At 36.9% G+C, this 26,088-nt stretch overlaps 1 protein-coding gene across 2 annotated transcripts in view; it reads left to right on the top strand.

The window, feature by feature from the left end:
- Positions 1 to 26,088, top strand: part of MYRIP (myosin VIIA and Rab interacting protein) — a 403,697-nt gene that overhangs the window by 1,105 nt on the left and 376,504 nt on the right. The window lies entirely within an intron of this gene.

The raw sequence follows: 26,088 nt of genomic DNA, 5'->3' as shown, positions 1-26,088 counted from the left end.
CTGATGGAGGCGTGGAGCGGAAAGATTCAGTGGTGGGAACCCCAAGACCTGAGGCTTTTTTGGAGCACTTGCTCCCCTTCTTGTTCCTTAATTTACTGACGTCTTGGCAGGGTAGGGGAATTTGTTCTTAGATCCGTCCTGCTCCTCTTTTCTTTTTCCAAATAAGCACCGTCCCCAAGGATAAGTACGAATCTCAAAACTCTTAAATGCACACACCGGTTTGGGCCTAGGGACTTCCTAAGAGAAGCGAGTACGCTGTGAGCTTGGTTCGCTAACGTTGGCTCCTATCTGCTCCTAGAAAATGCCTTCAGTCTGGCTTCATTTCCATGCTCTCCATCTCCCCGACCATGATCTCGATTTGTTGATTTTCCTGACACTTTCTTAGGGGAGGGAGACTGAGACTGGGGGCTGGCCAGTCTTGGTGTATGTAAATGACGTCGAATGTGATTCTTTTACTCCAGGTCCTTTGAGGTGGCTCCAGTGGGGCCGCCTGTGGTGTTGTGGGCGCTTCTCAGAGCTCTGGGCTGGGGAGAGGGTCACCTACCCTCTCTTGCCATTATCACCTTGTCCCTTCAACTCAGCCTCCCCCACCACAACTCTGAAACACAGCCATGAGATCACTACTTAGTTTTGTGATGACTGACCAGCATCTTTGAACTTGAACTTTTTCATTTATAAAATGGAATAATCCCCGCCGCCTTTCAGTCTTACCAAGGAACTTGGAGTTCAGAGGATATGATAAATGTGACAATGCACTGGGGTTTTATTAAAAAGTCGAAGGAAGATGGTTCAAGGCATCCGGGGCTATAGGTGGAAATGGAGGTAATTTTAAAAATTTTACAGCAATATCTGGGACCCTGTTTGCAGATTTAAAAATCTTCTTTTTAGAGAAATTTAGTTTACCAAGACTTTGAACATACTGCTTTCCATCTTCCTGCTCATGTTCCTTTGCCTGGCCATGGGCAGCTGCATCTCTCCTAATTACCCACCCCTACCTCCATCTGCGAGCTGTCTCTGTGGGCCAGAAGCTGTGTCTGTGGGACTGTTTCTGGAAAGTGGGGGGAGGCTCTGTGTGTGTGGTGTCTCTGAGGAGTCAAAGTGTGTCTTTAGAGATGGTGTATATCTCTTGGTGGCTCAGTGTTCTATGTGGTCTGGGTTTCATCGGCGTGTATGGTGGAAGAAGGGAGAGTTATCTGGCTGCAGAAATTGTTCACTTTTGAGAAAGTGAAGTGTTAGCCATACTCAGCTCAGTCGTTTAAACTAGCAGTAGCATAGATTATGTCCTGTCTCCTTTCTCCCTGCCCAGAGGGATTCCCGATGGCTGAAAAATATCCAGTAGAAAACAAGGCTTCCCCCTGATTTAGCCTTCGAGTTATTTTTGTGTATGCACAGACTCTTGTCTGAAAGCCAAGTTAAAGGGAGATGACTGATCAGACCTTGGTGAATTTAATAGTCTATTGAAGTATAATTCCAGAAAATAGTGCAGTTCTGAAGGATACACTCAATGGATTTTCACAACTGAGCACACCTGTGTAACCAGTGCCCTAATTAAGACCCAGAATATTTCCAATCTTCCCATTACCCCTACCTACAGGCACTATCCTCCAAGGGTAGCCATCATCCTGCTTAGTTTTATCAGGTTGGTTTTATTTTTATTACTATTGTTATTTATTTTATCATTTTAGTTCCCAAGCTAAAATGACACTTCTTGATGATTTTCTACCTCCTTTTTAATAAATGCAAACCAAGAGTAGTTATACCTAAACCAGTACAGAAAAATGGAAGAATTTAGCCTTACAATCTGAGTGAAGAGTGACTTGGTTGTCCCACCACACCCTGATCATTAGTTATTTGGTGGTGTAACAAACCTGATCCCAGATGTAACAGTGCTGACATTGGTCAGTGGAGGCTGGCTTGTTCCCATAAGAGTTTTTTCATAGAGTGAATTAAAGTAATGCAAATATGAAATTATGTGATATTAAAATATGAATGAAGAAAAAATGAATAGATTCTCATTTGGTACATAAAAATGAAATATTTTGAATTCCTCAAAGATAAAAAGTTGACAGAGAATCAGAATTTGAAAGCTGACTGATTTATGAACTATTGATATCGTTGCCACATGGTGGCACCAGGTTGGCTGGAGAACTGAAATACCTACCATCTTTTCCCAAGCTCTCAGAAAGGAATCCCAGGAATAAAATCCAACAACTCAGTATCTCCGAACGTGATTTCCAACTACTATTTTCCATATCTAGCAAGTAGATCCATTGTGTGGTCCCTACTACTAAATCCATGGGTAGAACTCTATCCCAGCTCTTTATGAAGATGGCCCGTGGGATGGGGGCACGCACTTATTGGAGGGAGCTGGAGGTGAGACACTGTTACCTTTTCCTCAGTAAGATGGAGTTAAGGTGGTATAAGCAAGCTTAGGTCACCTCATCCTACCCCAGAATCTCTTCAGAGGTTTGAGGGAAGGAGTTCTCATTCCAAAGGCTGGTATCTCTTTTCACAGAGCCCTGTCCATGCTGAACCTGGAAGAATATATAGGCCTGGCTGTAGCCACACTACTGTTGCTGGCAGACATGTCCCAACATCCCACAGAGCACGCCCAAGTTACCCAGGAGATGTGGGGATGTTGTATCCAGATATGGAGAAGGCTAAATGGACCCAGCTGGTGCCCTTCTCCCATCCATCACCTTTTGTTTTTATTGTCAGCACGACTGAGATGCTGTTTAGAAGATTGTATTCATTTGGTGGCTTCCATGCCCATAATCACCAAGAGTGTTGAGTGTTTGTCATGTGCTGGACACTATATTTGTTTACTCTTCACAATAGGAGGAGGATGACTTTCCCATTTTATAGATAAAGGAACTGCTCCTTGAAAGTTACACACTCTACGTTTACACACTATGAAAGCCAGAGTGAAGGTTAAGAGCCGAGTCCCTGAGACAACATCCCTAGCTGAGTTGTACTCTTCTGCAGCGGCCAGGAGGTGGAGGGGAGTCTTATATATAATTCTTTTGTCCTCCCTGGCACCTTCTCTAGCACTTTACATGTAGCCACTTAAGTGTAAGTATGGAATTGCTGTAAATAGAAAATTCTGTCATAAGCAAGAAGGACAGTGAAAGATGAGAACTTGGGGTCAATTCCATTCAACCTGCAATGTTGGGACTCAGTGTGCCTACTAGTTTTATTATGTGTTTAAAACACCATGTTATGGACACCTGTCTTATCTATTTTTTGTGATTTTTTTTTCACCTAACACTTTTTTACACGTGTTGATAACATATATTGATCATTGTAAATCTAGTTGATTCATTTTAGCTTAGCATTCCTTTGCTATGCCACAGTTTATATATTGATGGATAAAAGATTTTTCTATCTCTTGCTATTATTAAATATATTTCAAGGAATATCCTTGACAAGATCTTGTAGAAATGTACAAGAGTGTGTCTTGGGCATATATCCTCAGAAGGCGAATAACTGGGTAGTAGGATATGTATGCTTAAATCAACATTCATCTGTTATTTTAGCTCTCCTAGGTTTGGCAGGTTGCCCTCCTACTGCATTGTGTTGGAGTTCCTTGTATTCCCATGTCTTTGGCTGTGACTGGTATTAATCGGATGTTTTGATTTGGGCTAATCTGAGAAGCATGGAATGTATTTCACTGCTCTTTTACTTTGCATTTCCCTTAGAGATTATCTTTTTAATATATAGTTTTAATATAGTTTTACAGTTTTCTTTTTTGTGTCTTGCCATTGGTTTTTTTTACTGGCAAAATTTTGTTTTTCATAGTTGGGTCTTTGAACTCCTCTGAAATTTATATATCTGTGTTGTTGAGGCAGGGGTGTAATTGTTTTCCATATTGAAAACCATTTACCCCATTATCATTTCATGAATAGTTTACTATTTTCTCACTTATTTTGTTGCCATCTCTGACATAGGCTAATTTCTATTATATCCTTGGATCTGTCTCTTGACTCTCTGTTCTACTCATCTTTTTGTGATTCCTGAGCTAATACCATTTCATTTAATTATCAAAGCTTTATAATAAATCTTCTCTTCTTACCCTTTTCCCCTAAAACTGTCTTGGCTGTTCTTGATGCTTTAGGCTTCAGCATGAATTTTAGGATCTATCCCTTCCTATGAAAATTCCTGTTATAATTTACATTGAATCTAAAGGTTAATTAGAGGAGACTTTTTATCTTTTCACTATTGATATGTTCCTTTCATGGACATGGCCTATCTCTATACATTGTCTTTTAGGTCATTCTGCAAGACTTTATAATATTCTCCATAAAGGTCTGAAACTTGTATTAGGCACCTTATAGGTTTTCATTATCATTTTTCAATTAACAGCTCTGTTGAGGTATAAGTCACATACTATACAATTCACTCACTGAAAGTTTACAATCAGTGTTTTTAGTAAATTTGCAGGGTGTGCAGCCATCAACACAATCTAATTTTAGAATATTTTTGAACCCTGCAAAATAAACCCTGTACCCATTAACAGTCATTTCTCGGTTCTCATCCCTCCAAACACCCTGCCACACACCCAGCCCTAGGTAACCTTACCAATCTACTGTCCAAGTCTATACATTTGCCAATTCTGGATATTTCATATAAATGGAATCATACAGTAATATAGTATGTGGCATTTTGTGTCTGGCTTCTGTCACTTAGTGTAATATTTTCAAGGTTATCTGTGTTGCTGAATGTATCATTGCTTCATTCCTTTTTATTGGTGTATTTCATCATATATATACATCACATCGTAGTATCCCTTCATTAGTCCTTAGAAGTTTTATTGCTCTTGTGAATGGAATCATCTCTCCTCTAGCTACATTTTAAAAATTGGTTATTGCCAGTATATAGTAAAGGGGCTGGTTTTGTGTATTCTAATTTTCTATTTAGCATTTTTGTTGGCTTGTAGATTCTCTGGATGTTCTGTAGAAAGCCATAGGTACTACAAGTAATGGTGGCTTTGTTTTTTCTGTTTTAAAACTTTATATATTTTTTCCTTTGCATATTACACTGCCTAGGGCCTCTGGCATAATGTAGAGTAATAGTGGTGATAGTGGACCTCCTAGTCTGGTATGACTTTGATAATGCTTTTAAATATTCACCAAGAGTATGATGGTTACTTTAGGCTTGTGGTAGATATGCTTTAACGTGTTAAGGAATTGTATACTTTTGGTATTCTAATAGTATTTGTTTTTCTCAATTATGCTTATGTTAAATGTTTATCATATTCCTTTTTTATATCCTCTTTAACAAAGTTGAATTATTAGCTATAATGTCAATTCATTTTGTTTTCCTTCCAAAGTTTGTATTATGAAAACATTATATTTTCAAGTGTAAAATTATATTTTAATGTTGAATTTGCCTTTTCAAATCATACGGACACCCTATCCTGAGGGTAAACTCCCCTCGTAGGTATTTTTCTTTCTTCTCTTACTTGAGGATCAGTGTCTTGAAGAAAGATCAGACCAACTGAAGAGGCAAATAAATATGAAGCACTCTGGACAGTGCCTGGCACATAAGTATTAGTTATTATCATAATTATACAATGTAGTTAGTAATAAATTATCAAAGAGCATTGATTTGGAGTCCTGAGGAGGAGGATTCACTAGGGGGACGCCTGCCCAAATGGAGTGGCTAATGGGGAATGTGGGATTTGACCTGGCATTTGAAATTAAATTAAACTAAACGTGTTAATATAAAACGTACTTATAGAAATGTAGGCAAACAGAAAGAAAAAAGTAAAAATCACCTATATTCCCACCACTTAGTCACTTTTGAAATTTTTATATATTTTTTTCCAGAGATCATTTGATATTGTATACATAGATGCAAACGTCATAAAATATTCATTTTCTGAATCTCACTAGTTATTAAGCCTTCATAATGATAACAGCCTTCACATCATCACATGAAAACATTCATTAATGAACTGTCCACTTATATGTAGGTCCCCATTCTGATGTCTTAACCATAGCACTAATGAGTGTCTGCCTACTAAGCATCATTTTCTTTATGGGCCAGTTGTTCCTCAGTTATATAGGATTTTATTGGACATGAAAGTGCAAATTCATTGTAGAGTAGAATTGCAAATCTTGCAAAAGATGGAGAACTTCGTGAAATTGATGAAACTAGGTTGACAATCTGCAGAAAACATTTGCTCGTTGTTGAACACATTGATTGCTGACAGCCTTAAACCTGGTAAGGACCGAAAAAGAGACAGTATCTGCATGCTCCAGAAGAGAATGAGTTGAATGACAAAATAGGGAGAGGTCCTTTTGATGCCAATCCTCAAATAATTTTGCTCAAAAGTGATACTCTTTCTGAGCTTGTCAAAAATGTCAAATGCTCGTTGAAGGATGTTTTGTACTCTTTAAGTTTGCTGGGAAATTTATGCCCCAAATATGAAAACATGATTTATTTTAAGGTAGCATTTTCCACCAGAAATATAATGCTAGGGATACATGCAGTTTAAACTCTTCTCATGGGCACATTTAAAAAGTTTTTAAAAATGGTGGAACTAATTTTAGTAATATATTTAATTTAATTCAGTATATCAAATATACTTTTGTATACATTTCAAAATATAATCAACATAAAATTATCAATGGAATGTGTGACATTCTTTTTTCTATACTAAGTCTTTGGAATCTAGAATGTATTTTATACCCACAACACATTTCAACTGGACTAGTCACATTTCAAGTGTTCAGTAGCCACATGTGCTGGATAGTGTGGTTCTAAGAACTAGTGTAAAGTTGTATATCAAAATTTGCTAAAACATTAAATAAAATGTATCTTCTTGTTTTTTCTCCCTTAAAATGTAATACTAATCAAAACTTTATTTCCCATTGTTTACTGTGATATTTTAAGTGGATTCACTTTATCTGACTTTTCTCTGGTAACAAGTATCCTTGAATAATATGGACCATATGAATTTTTTTTTTTTAAATAAAGTGATACTTTAAAAAACTTAACAATGTGTCAGCAACTTTAATGCCAGTATTTATTCTTCTGTCATTATTTTCATCCTTCAAATAATCTGTTTAATCTATTTACCATAATTTGTTCAATGAAACCATTCTTTTAAGACACTAGGCACTTTAGACTTTTATTAACTTCAACTTTGTAGACATTCTTTATTTTCTTGAGATGAAGTACTTTGTCAAAGTTAGTTTACTTTAAGCTTTTGATATATATTTTCAAATAACCCTCCAGAAAAGTTTATAAATTTATCTTGCCATTAGTAGTATATGAGTATGTCAAATTCCCATGCCTTGCCCTTGATAAGTATGATTATTCAATAACAATGCTAGTTTCTTGGGCAAAAAGAAGAACCCCAGAACTTTGCTTTTTATTTCACCTTTCTCTACTGGTGAGGCAGAATGTATCCACGTATTTATTGGCTCTTCATGACCAACTTCACTATAGAGTTATCCGTGGAGGTTGCTTTTTATTTCCTGTGCATTCTGTAACTTGCATTTATTACTTGGTGCTTTTGAAAGAAAGTTAAGTTGTTTTACCCAGATCATGTTCATATTTTTAACTACTAAATACCTTTCCATCATATGAAATAACATGTTTTTTTAATGTGTTTTTCTATGATAGACTTTTGATTGTTTCTTTAATTTTTGGGGGGTATTACATAGATGCATTCAGTAAACATCCTTGAAATTTATTTATGCACATGTACAAGAAACTCTTGAAGATATACGCCTAGAAGTGAAATTGCAGTGTCTTATTTTATGTAAACTTTGAATTTGACCATTTGATGCCAAATTACTCCCCAAAGTGACAATACTAATTTAAATTGCTATAGCAATGTAGATGGATAGTATCTGTCACATTAAGGAGATAATACTACAGAAGGAAGAACAAAGATGTTAAAGGAGAAAACATATAGGTATATATTTTTGTGTATGTATAAATACCCTAAAGTTCAAATAGAAAGCTCAGAGGTTTTTGACCTTTTCACTTTGAATATTGCATCATATAAATGATTATACATAAATATATCATAAACCTCATATAAATATTTACTGGCCGGGCACAGTGGCTCATGCCTGTAATCCCAGCACTTTGGGAGGCCGAGGCGGGTGGATCACCTGAGGTCAGGAGTTCGAGACCAGCCTGACCAACATGGTGAAACCTTGTTTCTACTAAATACAAAAAATTAGCTGAGCATGGTGGTACATGCCTGTAATCCCAGCTACTTAGGAGCCTGAGGCGGGAGAATTGCTTGAACCCAGGAAGCTGAGGTTACAATGAGGCAAGACTGAGCCATTGCACTCCAACCTGGGCAACAAGAGTGAAACTCCATCTCAAAAAAAAAAAAAAAAAAAAAAAATTTATCTAGCTGGGGAGAACTGGTAAGAGCTTAAATGGTCAGTTATTTAGTAGTGCCTTTAATGAGGACAGACTACAAGAGGAAGTAAGCACCTGTTGGGGAGAACCAGGAAAGCACCTCTGTCCAGCTCTGCCCCTGTCTCCCCCATCCTGGGGGTAGATTCTACCAGTGGACAGTTACTCCTTTTTGTCTTGTCTTCTGTTAAAATTTAGAAGACTTTTGTTGGGGTAACTCCAAAGTAACACTGTTACAGTGACACCCTAATGTGAATGAATTTATGTGATCAATTGCTAGTGACAGGAAGACCAGAACAGCGTGACACTACCAGAGGTTAGTGAGGAAATGGCTGATAGGTGGACTTGGTTGGGGGATGGGCTGGATGATTTACTAAAAGAAACCTCACCCACTTCCAGCTTACCCTAAGGATGAATTCTGCATTTCTGCAGGGAAAGTAAAAGGAACTTTATGAAACTGTGTGCCTAAAGGCATCCAGAAAATTGTTTTTGGTTTTTTATTCAATCATTACCTTCCCTAGATAATTGAGTTAAATATTCTGTGTTTGTTTGTTTGTTTATTTATTTATTGAGACCAAGTCTCACTCTGTCGCCCACACTGGAGTGCAGTGGCCGGATCTCAGCTCACTGCAAGCTCCGCCTCCTGGGTTCCAGCCCTTCTCCTGCCTCAGCCTCCGGAGTAGCTGGGACTACAGGCGCCTGCCACCTCGCCCGGCTAGTTTTTTGTATTTTTTAGTAGAGACGGGGTTTCACCGTGTTAGCCAGGATGGTCTCGATCTCCTGACCTCGTGATCTGCCCATCTTGGCCTCCCAAAGTGCTGGGATTACAGGCTTGAGCCACCGCGCCGGGCCTCTGTGTATATTTATATATCATCATCTGGGGCAAGAAAAAACACTGTATGGAATTCCATTTTGTGCCTGTGATTTACAATGTGATACCACTGATGAGACAGATGTGTGATCTGCAGCTGGATACACAAATCCATGCTGTGGGCTGACAGTTTATCTTACTGAGCTGACACTGGGGAAGAGAATGCAAGACGTGTGTGCCCCAGGAAGGGTGAGCGCCTGGAAAACAGGTGCCCATGACCTGAGGATCTAATGTGACTATTTGCCAAAAGCCTCAAATAATCTTCTGACACTGAATCCTGGTGGCTCAGGTAACTGTCCTGCGATATGGTTCTCTCTTTTTGGTATGAAATGTAACTATCTCAAAGTGTATTGAGTCATTTTCTAGGCTGGCAAGCCCAGATGACAGGATTCTGGTGAAATCTTTGGGGAAAAGAAAAATACCCAAGCCTCTTTACATGTTGGCTTTTTTTTTTTTTTTTTTTTTTTTTTTCCTGAAGAGATCCCAATCTGTGTAAGCAGTACTTCCAGTTTCTAAAACCTCTTTCTGACTTTCTCTTGAAAACCTCTGTCTCCAACATCATTTCAATGTATCCATGTAGCTCCAGCCTCAGAAAATATGGCAGGTGCTGCTTTTGTGTTTGTGTTATATGAATATGGTTTTGTTGTTTTGTTTCTTCTGAGAAACAATTTATTAATCATTAGTGATTTTGATTTACTAGAATGATATGTAAATAGCATTATGTTTGAGATGAGTATCTTTCTTTTACAGCTAATGATAAGAAAAATCAGAAATGCTGTTTTAATTGTTTTAATCCTTGTTCAAAGTCTTTTAGAAACCCACCAATCAATTTTTCAGCTCTGTGGTCCGGTGAAGGTCAGGTGCCTCTCCTAGAACTGCAGATCTTGCAGTCTGGTTCTGGCATGTTGCTGAGATCCCCTAAAGGCTCCTTCATGCTCCCAGGTCTGAATCCTTCCTTTTGCAGGTTCCATGCCCTGATGCATGTTCTTCCCACTGCCCCTGCCACCATCCATTTTCTGCTTGGGCTCCTTTTCCCTTAGGCTGCTGCTGATGGTGGATGGGGATGCAATGCTGACATTTTCCCTTTCTCTGTTATAAATGATCCGAAAGCAACAAAGAGAATGAAAAACAGAAGACCAATCATTTTTTGCAAATCTGAAAGATGGTTAAAATTGCTTCCCCAAAAGGTGGAAACATGGCCAGAAAAAGTGGGATCATGGGAGGTGCATGGAAGGGGGCAGAGGGATGTGCTCTGCATGTTTAGTCAAGAGCACTTGAAGGTGAGATTTTCTACTGGAGTGCAACACCCAAGTCTCTTGTATGTTGTGGGATAAGGAAGCCTGCAGAGGCAGCGAACACTTCCTGCTGTCCACCACTGCCCACCGCTGACCCCTGCACCACCTGCCCTGACTTAGTGTCTTCTTTGCCTCTTGGCCAGTGTCTCCAGAGTTTTTACTTGTTCTTTTCAGACTTTCCAAAGGACCAACTTTTGGCTTTGTCTTCTCTCTCCTATCATTGTTTCTATTTATTAATCTCTGTTCTCATCTTTATTATTTCTTTCCTACTACATCTTGGGTTTTTTTTCCCCCCTAATCTCCTAAATTTATATGATTAATTCATTGACTTACAGCTTCACTTCTTTCCTATATATGCATTTAGGACTATAAATTTTTCTCTAAGTATTGCTTCAGCAATGTTTTTATTTCACAAGTTTTGATATATAATGTTTTTGTTATTGTTCACATGTAAGTTTTTAAAATTTTGATTATAATTTCTTCTTTGAGTTTTGACTTATTTATATGTTTTTTTCCTAGAACTTTTAAATATTTTTTTTCTATTTTAATTCATGGTGACCAGAGAATGTGGTCTACATGATTCCAGTTATCTGAAATTTGTTGATGCTTGTTTTGTGGCCTGGTACATAGTCATTGTCCATAAATATTCCATAACTTCTTGAAAAGAAAGTTATTGGTTGCAGAGATTCATATCTGTTTATTAGCTTAAGTTAGTTGATTATGTTATTCAAATATTCCATTTTTTACTGATGTTTTTGCAGTTTGGTTAATCAGTTATTGAAAGGGAAGTATATGAAGGCCAATTTATTAATTTCATCTTGTGCTTTCATTTTGTTTTGTATATTTTGAAGGTGCATTTTTGTTTAAGTATATACCATTATGAGAAACCCTCTTAGTCTCTAGTAATACCTCTTGTTTTTTAGTCTGTGTTTAATAGAGCTATATTGTATTCTATTTTTAAGTTGACATATCATAATTATACATATTTATGGTATGTAGTGATGTTTCAATATATACAGTGTACAGTGATCAGATCAGGGTAATTAGCATGTCCATCATTGCAAACATTTATCATTTCTTTTTGTTAGGTACATTCAATGTCATACTTCTAGCTATTTGAAACTCTATAACAAGCTTGTCTGTGGCCCGCGGGCAGCATGCAGCCCAGAATGGCTTTGAATGTGGCCCAACACAAATTTGTAAACTTTCTTAAAACATTATGAGTTTTTTTTGTGATTTTTTTTGTGCTTATCAGCTCTTATTAGTGTTATTGTATTTTATGTGTGGCCCAAGACAATTCTTCTTCCATCATGGCCCAAGGAAGACAACAGATTGGACACCTCTGCTCTATAGCATATTATTATTAGCTATAGTCATCCTGTAATGCTGTAGAACACTAGAATTTGTTACTCCTATCTAGCTGTAATTTTGTATCCTTTAACAAATATCTCCCTTTCTCTACCCTTCCCAGACTCTTTCTACTTTCATTTGTATGAGGTCATTCTTGTTTTAGCTTCCACAAAGGAGTGAGAACATGCAGTGTTTAACTTTCTGTTCCTGACTTATTTCACCTAACGAAATGTCCTCCAGTTCCATTCGTGTTTCCACAAATGACAGGATTTGATTCTTTTTTATGGCTGAATAGTATTTCATGGTGTATATATACACCACTTTTTCTTTATCCATTAACCTGATGTTGGACACTTGGCTGTTGTGAGTAGTGCTGCAATAAACATAGGAGTGCAGATAGCTTTTCTTTTCTTTCTTTCTTTCTTTTTCTTTTTTTTTTGTTTTTTGTGAGGCAGAGTCTGACTCTGTTACCCAGGCTGGAGTGCAGTGGCGTGATCTTGGCTCACTACAACCTCCGCCTCCTGGGTTCAGCTGATTCTCCTGTCTCAGCCTCCCCAGTAGCTGGGATTACAGGTGCCTGCCACCATGCCTGGCAAATTTTTGTATTTTTAGTAGAGATGGGGTTCTGTCACGTTGTCCAGGCTGGTCTTCTGACTTAAAGTGATCTGCCTGCCTCAGCCTCCCAAAGTGCTGGGATTACAGGCATGAGCCACCGTACGTGGCCAGATGTCTTTTCAATACACTGATTTATTTTCCTTTGAGTGAATGCCCAGTAGCCCAGTAGTGGGATTGCTGGATGATATGGTAGTTCTACTTGTAGCTTTTTGAGGAACCTCCATACTGTTCTCCATAGTGACTGTCCTATTTTATACTCCCATCAACAGTGTGTGTTTTCTTTTCTCCACATCCTTGCCAGCATTTGTTTATTTTTTCATCTTTTTGATAATAGCCATCCTAACTAGGGTAAGATGAAGCCTCACTGTGGTTTTGATTTGTATTTTCCTGATGATTAGTGATGTTGAGTATTATAAATATATTTGTGGGACATTTACATATCTTCTTTTGAGAAATGTCTACTTAGAACATTTGCCTTCTTTTTAACGGTTTTTTTTTTTTTCTGTTGAGATGTTTGACTTCAATTTATATTCTGGATATTAATTTCCTATAAGATGAATAGTTTGCAAATATATTTTTTTCCATTCTGTATGTTGTCTTTTCACTCTATTTATTTATTGTTTCTTTTGCTTTGGAGAAGCTTTTTAGTTTGATATAATCTCTTTGCTTATTTTTGCTTTTGTTTCCTATGCTTTTGAAGTCTTATCCATAAAATCTGTTTCCAGATCAATGTCCTGAAGTATTTCCCCTATGTTTTTCTCTAGTAGTTTTATAGTTTTGTGTCTTACATTAGATCTTTAATCCATTTTGAATTGATTTTTGTTTAAGGCGAGAACTGAAGGTATAGCTTCATTCCTCTGCATATGGACATTGTTTTCTCAGCTCCATAATTTAAGAGATTATCCTTTCCTCGGTGAATGTTCTTGGTGCCTTTGTCAAAAATCGGTTGTAGATATGTGGATTAATGTCTAGGTTCCTTATTCTATTCCACTTGTCTATGTGTTTGTTTTTATGGCAGTATTATTATGCTGTTTTGATTATTACAGCTTTGCAGTATATTTTTAAGTCTGGTAGTGTGATATCTCCAGCTTTGTTCTCTTTGCTCTGGATTGCTTTGGTTGTTTGGGGTCTTTTGCGGTTCCATACATAGTTTTGGATTTTGTTTTCTATTTTTGCGAAGAATGCCATTAGTATTTTGATAGGGATTATTTCATTGACTCTGTAGGTTGCTTTGGGTAGTATGGCCATTTTAATTATATTCATTATTTTGAACCTTGAACATGGGATATTTTTCCATTTGTATTCTCTTCAATTTCTTTTTATCAGTGTTTTGTAGTTTACTTTGTAGAGGTTTTTCACCTCCTTGGCTACATTTATTTCTAGGAACTAGGTATTTTGTTTAATTTTTTGTAGCCATTGTAAATGGGATTGCCTTTTGATTTCTTTTTCAGCCAGTTTGTTGTTTGTGCATATTAATCCTACTAATCCTACTGATCATTATTTTTTTCTTTTTAACAGACAGTATCTCACTCTGTTTCCCAGGATAGAGTGCAGTGGCATGATCATGGCTCACTGCAGCCTCAAACTCCTGGGCTTAAGTGGTCTTCTTGCCTCAGCCTCCCAAGTAATTGTGACTATAGGCATATGCCACCACATCTGGCTATTTTTAAAAATTTTTTATGGAGACAAGGTCCAACTATGTGGCCCAGGATCATCTCAAACTCCTGGCCTCAAGTGATCCTTCTACCTTGTACTTCCAAAGTGCTGGGATCACAGGCATTGAGCCACTGTGCCCAGCCAATGCTATTGATTATTGCTTGTCGATTTTGTATACTGCAACTTTATTGAATTTGTTTATCAGTTCTTAACAGCTTTTTGGTAGAGTATTTTGATTTTTCTCAATATAAGATTATGTCATCTGCAAAGACAATTTAACTTTTTTTTTTCTATTTGGATGCCCTTTCTTTCTTTCTCTTGCCTACTTGCTCTTACTAGTACTTCTAGTACTATGTTGAATTAAAGTGGTGATAGTGGACATCCTCATCTTGCACTAGTTCTTGGAGAAAAAGCTTTTGGCTTTTCCCCATTCAATATGATGTTAGCTGTGGGCTAGTCGTATATGGCTTTATTTTGTTGATGCACTTTCCTTCTATACCTAATTTATTGAGAGTTTTTATCATGAAGGGATGTTGGATTTTATTAAATTTTTTCTTTGCATCTATTCAGATAATCATATATTATCGTTTTTGCCCTTCATTCTGTCAGTGTGATGTATTACATTTGTTGATTTGCATATGTTGAACCATCGCTGTATCCTTGAGATAAATCCCACTTGATCATGGTATATTATCTTTTTGACATGTTGTGGGTTTTTTGTTTGTTAAGGATTTTTACGTCTATATTTATCAGGGATATTGGCCTGTATTTTTCATTGTTATTTTTCTGATCTGGTTTTGCTATCAGGTCTATGTTGGTCTGGCAAAATGAGTTAGAAATAATTCCTTATGCTTCAATTCCTATGAATAGTTTGAGAATAGTCGGTGTTAACTATTCTTTAACAGTTTGGAAGAATTTAGTGGTGAAACCATCTGATACTGAGACTTTCTTTGTTAGGAGGCTTTTTACTACTGATTCAATCTTGTTGCTTTTTCAATTGGTCTGTTAGGTTGTCTATTTCTTCTTGATGCAATCTCGGTAGGTTATATGTGTCTAGGAATTTGTCCATCTCTTCTAAGGTTTTAAATTTATTGGTATATAGTTGTTTATAATAGTCTCTGATGAGCATTTGCATTTTGGTGATATCCATTTAGACATCTTTTTTGTTTCTGATTTTATTTATTTAGACCTTCTATCTTTTTCTTAGTCTAGTTAATGGTTTGTCAGTTTTGTTTGTGTTTTTTAAACAAATATTTTTTGTTGATCTATTATTTTTTTAATCTCAATTTTGCTTATTGCTGCTCTGATCTTTATTATTTTTTTCTTTCTACTAATTTTGAGTTTGGTATGTTCTTGTCTTCTATATTCTTGAGATACATCATTAGGTAATTTATTTGAAATCTTTCTACTTTTTTGATGTGGGCATTTATTGCTATAAACTTGAGTCTTTATACTACATTTGCTGTGTCACATAGGTTTTGATATGTTGTATTTCTGTTTTCATTTGTTTCAAATAATTTTTAAATTTCCTTCTTAATTTCTTGTTTTACCCATTGATTTGTTCAGGAACATGTTGTTTAATTTCTGTATATTTGTATAGTTTTGAATATTCTTATTGTTATTCCAGTTTTATTCCATTGTGGTCAGATAATGTATTTAATATGATTTTGGTTTTTTAAAATTTTTTGAGACTTGTTTTGTGTACTAACATATGGTCAGCCCTTGAGAATGCTATATGCACTGATGAAAAGAACATGTATTCTGTAGCTGTTGGGTGAATAAATATTTATTCGGCCCATTTGATCTGGGGTGCAGTTTAAATCTGATGTTTCTTTGTTGATATTCTGTCTAAATAATCCGTCTGATGCTGGGAGTGGGGAGCTGACATCCTCAATGATTACTGCACTGAGGTTTATTTCTCCGTTTTGATCTAATAATATTTGCTTTATATATTTAGATGCTCCAGTATTGGTTGCATATATATTTACAATTATATTATCTTGCTGAATTGATTTGTCCCTTTATTATTATATAATGTTATTTATCTCTTTCTATTGTTTTTGGTTAAAGTCTGTTTTATCGATATTATATCAGGCAATATATAGAAGTATAGCTACTCCTGTTCACTTTTGGTTTCCATTCCCAAAAGGGAATATCTTTTTTCACCCCTTTACTTTCAGTCTATGGGTGTCTTTACAGGTAAGGTGAGTTTCTTGTAGACAGCATATAGTAGGGTTTTGCATTTTAATTTTTAATTTTTTTTATGTTTTTAGAGACAAGGTCTTGCTCTGCTGCCCAGGCTGGAGTGCAGTGGCATGACCATAGCTCACTCCAGCCTCAAACTCCTGGACTCAAACGATCCTCCCACCGCAACCTCTTCACCAGCTAAGAGTGTTCACATGTGCCACCATGCCCAGATTTTTAAAACTTTCTTTGTAGAAATGGGGCCTTACTGTGTTTCCTAGGCAGGTCTCAAACTCTTAGGCTCAAGCAATCCTCCCATCTTGGCCTCCCCAAATGCTCAGATTATAGGCATGAGCCACTGCATCAAGCGAGGTCTTATTTTTTTAATCCATTCAGCCAATCTGTATCTTTTAATTGAGGAATTTAATCTGTTTACAAATTATTATTAATAGGTGAGAACTCACTTCTGTCATTGTATTGGTTGTTTTCTTGATTGTTTTCTATATCTTTTATTCTTTACTTCCTCTGTTATTATTTTTGTCATTGGTTGGTTTTCTATAGCAATGGAGATTGATTCCTTTTTTTTTCTTCTTTGTGCACTGCCTTTACCAGTGAGTTTTATAATTTCACATTTGGTGAATGTGATGATTATAATTTCACATTTGGTGAATTTCACATGATGGTGGTTACTGTCTTTTCATTTCTCCATGGAAGATACCCTTGAGCATTTTTCTTAAGGCTTGTCTAGTAGTGATCAATTCCCTATTTTTGCTTGTCTATGAAAGATTTTACTTCTCCTTCAATTCTGAAGGATAGCTTTGCTGAGTATAATATTCTTGATTGGCAGGGTTTTTTCTTTCAGTACTTTGAATATATCATTCCATTCTCTCCTGTCCTGTAAAATTTCTGTTGAGAAATCTACTCTTATTCTAATGGGATTCCCTCATATGTATGTGACTTGATGCTTTTCTCCTGCTGTTTTTAGAATTCGTTGTCTTAGACTTTTGACAGTTTGACTGTAACTCACCTTGGAGAGGACCTGTTTGAGTGGAATCTATTTGGGGTTCTTTGAGCTTTCTAGGTCTCAATGTTTATCTGTCTTCCAAGAAGTTATGGAGTTTTCAGCTATTATTTTATTAAATGTATTTTCTACATGTTTCTTCTCCTCTTCTCCTTCTGGAATGCCCGTAATGTGACTATTTATTTGTGTAGTGGTGTCCCATAAATCCTGTAGGGCTTCTCCATCCTTTTAAATTCTTTTCTCTCTCATTTTTCTTTGTCTGCCTGACTTATTTTTAAAAACTTATCTTTAAGTTCAGAAATTATTTATTTTGCCTTGTGTTATCTGTTGTTGAGGCTCCCTATTATATTTTATTAGTCTATTGTATTGTCTTGTATCTTACTGAGTTTTCTTAAGATTATGATTTTGAATTATTTCTGGCAATTTATATATATATATATATGAATATATATTTTAAATTTTATTATTCCATAAGTTATTGGGATACAGGTGGTATTTGGTTACATGAGTAAGTTTTTTAGTGGAGATTTACGAGAAGTTGGTGGACCCATCACCCGAGCTGTATACACTGCACCATATTTGTTGTCTTTTATCCCTTTCTCCCCTCCAACTCTTCCTCCCAAGTCCCCAAAGTCCATTGTATCATTCTTATGCCTTTGCATCCTCATAGCTTAGCTCCCACATATCAATGAGAATGTATAATGTTTGGTTACCAACTCCTGACTTACTTCACTTAGAATAATAGTTTCTAATCTCATCCAGGCCATTGCAAATGCTGTTAATTCATTCCTTTTTATGGCTGAGTAGTATTCCATCATGTGTGTATGTGTGTGTGTGTGTGTGTATACATACATATATATATACACACATATATATATATATATCTCAGAGTTTCTTTATCCACTCGTCGATTGATGGGCACTTGGGTTGGTTCCACGATTTTGTTATTGTTAATTGTGCTGCTATAAACATGTGTATGCAAGTATCTTTTTCAAATAACGACTTCTTTTTCTCTGGGTCGATACCCAATAGTGGGATTGCTGGATCAAATGATAGTTCTACTTTTAGTTCTTTAAGGAATCTCCACACTGTTTTCCATAACAGTGTACTAGTTTACGTTCCCACCAGCAGTGTAGAAGTGTTCCCTGACTGCCACATCCATGCCAACATCTATTGTTTTTTGATTCTTTGATTATGACAATTATTACAGGAGTAAGGTGGCATTGCATTGTGGTTTTGATTTGCATTTCCCTGATCATTAGTATGATTGAGATCTTTTACTGTAGAAGTATTGTGTTCCTTTAGATATGTCATGTTTTCTTGCTTTTTTATGTTTGATGTGTCCCTAGGTTGATGTCTACACATCTAGTGGAAAAGTTGCCTCTTCCAATTCTATGGAGTATATTTCACAGGGAAAGACTTATTTGTATTGATAGGTGTTTGGGTTTTGGTTGGGTGGGATGCATTCACTTTGGTTTTAGCTGGACATAGTAATGTAGTTCCTGTTCTGTTTTTTCACTTGTAGTCCACACTAAAGATGAGTTTCTCAGTGTCCTAGGCTGTGAGAGGTTGTGGTGACTCTGGTGAGGCTGCTGGAAGTGGGCTTGCTGGGGTGTTTCTCAGGAGAGCTTGCATGCACATCATGTGTTGGCTAACTTGAGTCCTGGCTCACTGGGGTTGGGGCCATGGGGCTGTTATTCTGGCCAGGGACACTGTACATTTTTTTATACATAATATGTTGCATACCTAATAGACTATAGCATAGTGTAAGCATAACTTATGTGCACTGAGAATCCAAAAAATAATTGTGTGAATTGCTGTGTTGTAATGTTTGCTTTATTTTAGTGGCGTGGGACCAAACCCACAATTTCTCTGAGGTATGCCAAGTTGTAAATGAAACTGAAACTGTACATAGAGAGGATCTTTCTAACATCCTGGCCTCTCAGTTCTTTACCTTTTCTGCTCAAATTTTCTCTCCTCCACCTGGCCCTGCCACTCACTCCCATGGTTGTAACCTAGACTTTGTCATTCCTAGTAACTGCCAGCTTCACAATCTGTTTCCTGCTTGTGTTCTCTTGTTGAGGGAAGTCAGGGACCCCGAACAGAGGGACCAGCTGAAGCCGCGGCAGAAGAACATAAATTGTGAAGATTTCATGGACATTTATTAGTTCCCCAAATTCATACTTTTATAATTTCTTACGCCTGTCTTTACTGCAGTATCTGAACATAAATTGTGAAGATTTCATGGACACTTATCACTTCACCAATCAATACCCTTGTGATTTCCTATGCCTGTCTTTAATCTCTTAATCCCGTCATCTTCTTTGCAAGTTGAGGAGGATGTATGTCGCCTCAGGACTCTGTGATGATTGCGTTATCTGCACAAATTGTTTGTAGAGCATGTGTGTTTGAACAATATGAAATCTGGGCTTCTTGAAAAAAGAACAGGATAACAGCAATGTTCAGGAAACAAGAGAGATAAGACTTCTGGCCGCTGGTGAGCCGGATGGAACAGAGCCATATTTCTCTTCTCTCAAAGGCAAATAGGAGAAATATTGCTGAATTCTTTTTCTCAGCAAGGAACATCCCTAAGAAAGAGAATGCACCCTGAGGGTAAGTCTATAGACGGCCGCCTTAAGGTAACTGCCTTTTTACGGTTGAAGTTGAAGGTATGAAATAAGCCCCGGTCTCCTGTAGCGCTCCCAGGCTTATTAGGATGAGGAAATTCCCACCTAATAAATTTTGGTCAGACAGGTTGTCTGCTGTCAAACCCTGTTTCCTGATAAGATGTTATCAATGACAATGCGTGCCTGAAACTTCATAAGCAATTTTAATTTCACCCTATCCTGTGGTCCTGTGATCTCGCCCTGCCTCCACTTGCTTTGTGATATTCTATTACCTTGTGAAGTATGTGATTTCTGTGACCTACACCCTATTCATGCACTCCCTCCCTTTTTGAAAATCGCTAATAAAAACTTGCTGGTTTTATGGCTCGGGGAGCATCACGGAACCTGCTGATGTGTGATGTCTCCCCTGGACACTCAGCTTTAAAATTTCTCTGTCTTGTACTCTTTCCCTTTATTTCTCAAACCAGCTGAGACGCTTGGGGAAATAGAAAATAACCCACAATAAATATCAGGGGTGGGGTTTTCACCCAATATTCTCTGACAACCAATCTTCAATTTCTAACCCTCTCTCTCTGACTTCAACTCTAAAAGTTCCTCAGTGTCTCTTTTAGTCTCTGACCCCAAGGTGCTTGAGATTCTCTCCTTTTGCCTTTTCCAGCTTCTATTTTGTGGTCTACCCTATAGAAAAACCTTCCTACACCCTCACTTCACTTATCTCTTTAGGGCAATATTCTACTCACTTGGATGAACTGTAGCACTGGTCAAATCCTGATCTTTACCTACTCCATATTTGGGATGCTGAATGTGGCTAGAGAAAAACTCACAGTTAACTGGCTTCACGTGACTATGAACCTCAGGTGGATCCTTGTTGCTGCCTGATAGTTCCGTAGTCCTTGTACTTTCTTATTCTCTTCATTGATGTCTCACATTTTTCTCCTGTCTCCTCAAATATCTGTACCTCCTCACCATCCTCACTCTTACACATTGTTCCGGTTTCCTCTCTCACTGAGAAAACCAAAGCCATTATGGGGAACTGTCATAGGCCTGCATCACTGTCTGTTTACCTGCCATATCTGCTACCCTTTGTTCTGTGACCAACTTGAAATGTCGATCCACTCCCTAGCACTGGAGCCCACCTTCTTCAAATATTCAAGCATATTACCCTAGTAATTTTCTTCTCCTCTGAATTTCACTTTCCTTCTCTCTACCACATATTTCTCATGGGCTTGCAAATATGTTATTTTTCCTTCTTGGAAAAAACTCCCTCTTCAACTTACTTCCACTCCTAGATGTGGCTCCCATTTCTTTTCTTTCCTGTATAAAAAAAACAACAACAACAACAAAAAACTGCTAAAAAAGAGTTGTCTAGACTCACTGTATGCAAATAATCTTCTCCCAATCTCTCTTAAACCCATCCCTGCAGATTGCCAGCCCAGTTTCATCAACTTCACAAGAAACTTTCAAGATTACGAATGACCACCACCTTATGGAATACAGTGTCAATTCTTAGTACTCATGATTCTTGAAACGTTAGCAGCCTTTGAACTAGCCAATCTGTTAATCCTGCTTGAGGCGCTTTCTTCACCAGGTCTCAAGGATATACTCTTGCTTTACCTTATAAATCTCTGGAAGTTCTTTCTCGTATTCTGCTTCACCTCGTAGTGTTGGACTGTCACAGGACTCAGGCTTTAATCTTCTTTACCTGTTTATTTATCTTACCTCCTTCCTATAAGCTCATCTTGTTTCACGGTTTTAAATACCATTTATGCCAATGATCTTCAAACATATCTATTTAGGCTGAACCTCTCTCCTGAACTCCCTGAATGACCTACTTGACATCTCCCCATGAATGTGCAATAAATATCTCCAAATCAGCCTTTTAAAAGCTGAACTCCTGCTCTTCCCTCCAAAGCTGTTCCATTAGCTTCTTTCACATCTTAGTTGCCTAGGTCACAATCAATATAATCATTTTCCTGTGAATACATTTTTTTGTGGCTTAAAACTTTTTCTCAATATACAATTATTAATCCCATATTTTACCTTCTTTTTAATACTTATTTTTGAAATCTGGTGTATATTTTTCAATCATGGCACATGTCAATTTAGATACAAATTTTTATAAGAATTACGTGATTTATATCTATATTTCATGAAACATACAGTTGAAATAATAAATCAGTATATCTATGTCATTCTACATATATTTACACATTTCTAATAGCTGAATTGAATATCACTTGAAATTTTAATTAATTAAAATTAAATTCAATTAAAATTCAGTTTAGTTGCATTAGCTATGTTTTACACACTCAACAGCCACCTGTGGCTGGTGGTTCTCATATTGGGCAATGCTGGTAGAACCATCTTGTGGGATGGTTTATAAATTTTTGCATTTCTCATGTATGTAAAGAAAAGATAAACTAAAATTAAATATTCACAACCAAGTTAAAGGAAGAAGTTAGAGTTGCTTGCATTGCACCTGACACTCTGTTGGTCAGAAGGAAGTTGAGACTCTTATTTCTATAAAATTGGGAATGTGGGAAATGTTGGAATGTAGAAAATAAGCAGATCTGTGAGGTATCTCTTGCTGCTCCTTCTGCACTCTTCTTCCTCTCGCCCTGTGTGCATTCTCTGCATCATGAGAACATGGCTTTATTTATGTTCTGGAAATGGTTTTAGTGTTTCCTTTCTGAATAGGGAGGAATCTTGGGTTACAACACAGAATATGTTTGTAACCACCTGCCACAAATTTTCTTCAAGTTATTCTTCTCCAAATTTGTTGAAGAACTTCTCAATTAATTATCTTTCCAGTGGAAATGGATGTCTTGCATTGCTTCCTTTCTTCCTACTAGAAATGTGATAAATTCACTTAGTTGCCAGAGAGAGGCACAGAGGCTGAGACCTTGTATTTTTTACCCTTTTAGATTCATTAAACTGAAGTAGGTCTCAAAAAAGCTTTTGGGACTTGAGATGACATGCATTCAGTACTTAATATTTACATTGGATAAACTTGATAAAGAGGACAAATTTTAAGAAAACACTAGCAATCTCTAGCTTGGGGAGTTTGGAGCACATAACACTCATTTCTTAAGTAAGAAAAAATGAAAACCTAATTAGCATCAAAAGCAAGTTTCGGTTTTTAAAGACTTTATACAATTGTTTAGGGTTCAATGTGGAAGGAAAGAAATAATTTTAGTGTAAAGCAGTGCCCCCAGTGAACACACACAAGATGATTGAGCAGTAGGAATGTTGTCCTCTATGCCAATTTTTCCCCATTCATGTGGCTTCACTGTTTATATATTGCATTTCAGGCAGATGCTTGACTATGTATCTTTAGGAGCCTTAATATTCTTTTTAAAATTACTAATATAGTTAAGTTCTAGGGTACATGTGCACAACGTACAGGTTTGTTACATAGGTATGCATGTGCCATGTTGGTGGGCTGCACCCATTAACTTGTAATTTACATTAGGTATATCTCCTAATGCTATCCCTCTCCCCTCCCTCCACCCCATGACAGGCCCCGGTGTGTGATGTTCCACTTCCTGTGTCCAAGTGTTCTCATTGTTTAATTCCCACCTGTGAGTGAGAACATGCGGTGTTTGGTTTTTCGTCCTTGCGATAGTTTGCTGAGAATTATGGTTTCCAGCTTCATCCATGTCCCTACAAAGGACATGAACTCATCCTTTTTGTGGCTGCATGGTATTCCATGGTGTATATGTGCCACATTTTCTTAATCTAGTCTATCATTGATGGACATTGGGCTGGTTCCAAGTCTTTGCTATTGTGAATAGTGCTGCAATAAACATACGTGTGCGTGTGTCTTTATAGCAGCATGATTTATAATCCTTTGGGTATATACCCAGTAATGGGATGGCTGGGTCAAATGGTATTTCTAGTTCTAGATCCTTGAGGAATCGCCACACTGTCTTCAGGAGAAAGAAATAAAGGGTATTCAATTAGGAAAAGAGGAAGTCAAATTGTCCCTGCTTGCAGATGACATGATTGTATATTTAGAAAACCCCATCATCTCAGCCCCAAATCTTCTTAAGCTGATAAGAAACTTCAGCAAAGTCTCAGGATACAAAATCAATGTGCAAAAATCACAAGCATTCTTTTACACCAATAACAGACAAACAGCCAAATCATGAGTAAACTCCCATTCACAATTGCTTCAAAGAGAATAAAATACCTAGGAATCCAACTTACAAGGGATGTGAAGGACCTCTTCAAGGAGAACTACAAACCACTGCTCAATGAAATAAAAGAGGACACAAACAAATGGAAGAACATTCCATGCTCATGGATAGGAAGAATCAATATCGTGAAAATGGCCATACTGCCCAAGGTAATTTGTAGATTCAATGCCATCCCCATCAAGCTACCAATGACTTTCTTCACAGAATTGGAAAAAACTGCTTTAAAATGCATATGAAACCAAAAAAGAGCCTGCATTGCCAAGACAATCCTAAGCCAAAAGAATAAAGCTGGAGGCATCACACTACCTGACTTCAAACTATACTACAAGGCTACAGTAACCAAAACAACATGGTACTGGTACCAAAACAGAGATCTAGACCAATGGAACAGAACAGAACCCTCAGAAATAATACCACACATCTACAACCATCTGATCTTTGACAAACCTGACAAAAACAAGAAATGGAGAAAAGATTCCCTTTTTAATAAATGGTGCTGGGAAAACTGGCTAGCCATAAGTAGAAAGCTGAAACTGGATCCCTTTCTTACACCTTATACAAAAATTAATTCAAGACGAATTGAAGACTTAAATGTTAGACCTAAAACCAGAAAAACCCTAGAAGAAAACCTAGGCAGTACTATTCAGGACATAGGCATGGGCAAAGACTTCATGTCTGAAATACCAAAAGCAACAGCAACACAAACCAAAATAGACAAATGGAATCTAATTAAAGAGCTTCTGCACAGCAAAAGAAACTACCATCAGAGTGAACAGGCAACCTACAGAATGGGAGAAAAATTTTACAATCTACTCATCTGACAAAGGGCTAATATCCAGAATCTACAGAGAACTTAAACAAACTTACAAGATAAAAACAACCCCATCAAAAAGGAGCCTTAACATTCTTAGCCGTAGACCCAGTCATCTTATTTCTGGGAACCTACCCTAAGAGAAGAAATTTGTTAATGTGGAATACACTTTATGCACAAAAATGTTTATCGTAGTCCTCTATGAAATAGCACCAACTTGGAATCAACCCCGATGTACAACACTAGGAAACAGGTTAGTAAATAGATCCACTTGATAAAAGATAATGCAGCTATTAGGAGTGATGTTTAAAGGTAATCAGACTAACATGGAAAACATGCTTGAGATAAAGCGTTTAGTGAAAAAAGAAGCATACCATTTGTTTATTTTACTAAAATGATGCTGTGGCATTTCCAATTTAAGTCTAAGAATATTTTCATATGACATAAATTATGCTATAATAAGTAATATTTCTTTACCACAAAATCTAATTATAGCAATTATTTAATGGTAGCTGTGAAAATTTTATCACAAAATGTTAATTGCTATTAAAGTTTAATGATTCATTATATAAATATAATTTAAATATATTACACATTCCAATATAAATGTACTATATAATCACATTATTTCTGCCCAAATATTTAAAAGATAAGGAAACAAGACATCACAATCAGGAAAACTGAAAATGAAAAGTCACTAAACTTGAGAAAATATCATTTTAGTCATTGAATGCTAAAAAGTCACTAAACTTGAGAAAATATCATTTTGGTCATTGAATTCTAGGAGTAAAAAGAACAGGAGACAACTAGTCTCCACAGAATTTAATATATACAGACAATTCATAGAGGGGACAGTGGGTGAATTTATTCTCTACTTCCATGTCAATAAGAATGGATGAATTCCTTAAAAACTGCTGAGACAGAAGACGACACTGAGAATGAGTTAAGTTAAATATGCTTTTTATTGATCTATTCATGTGTTCATGTAATTTGAATATGAAATAGCAGAACGCTGTTGTGAAGCTTATCCCTCTTAAGACAGAAGGAAGCACAGATAGAAAGTTTTGGAAACTT

The sequence above is a fragment of the Chlorocebus sabaeus genome, chromosome 22 (genome assembly GCF_047675955.1).
Source record: "Chlorocebus sabaeus isolate Y175 chromosome 22, mChlSab1.0.hap1, whole genome shotgun sequence".
Classification (NCBI taxonomy): Eukaryota; Metazoa; Chordata; class Mammalia; order Primates; family Cercopithecidae; genus Chlorocebus; species Chlorocebus sabaeus.
This window is presented reverse-complemented; position numbering and strand designations above follow the sequence as displayed.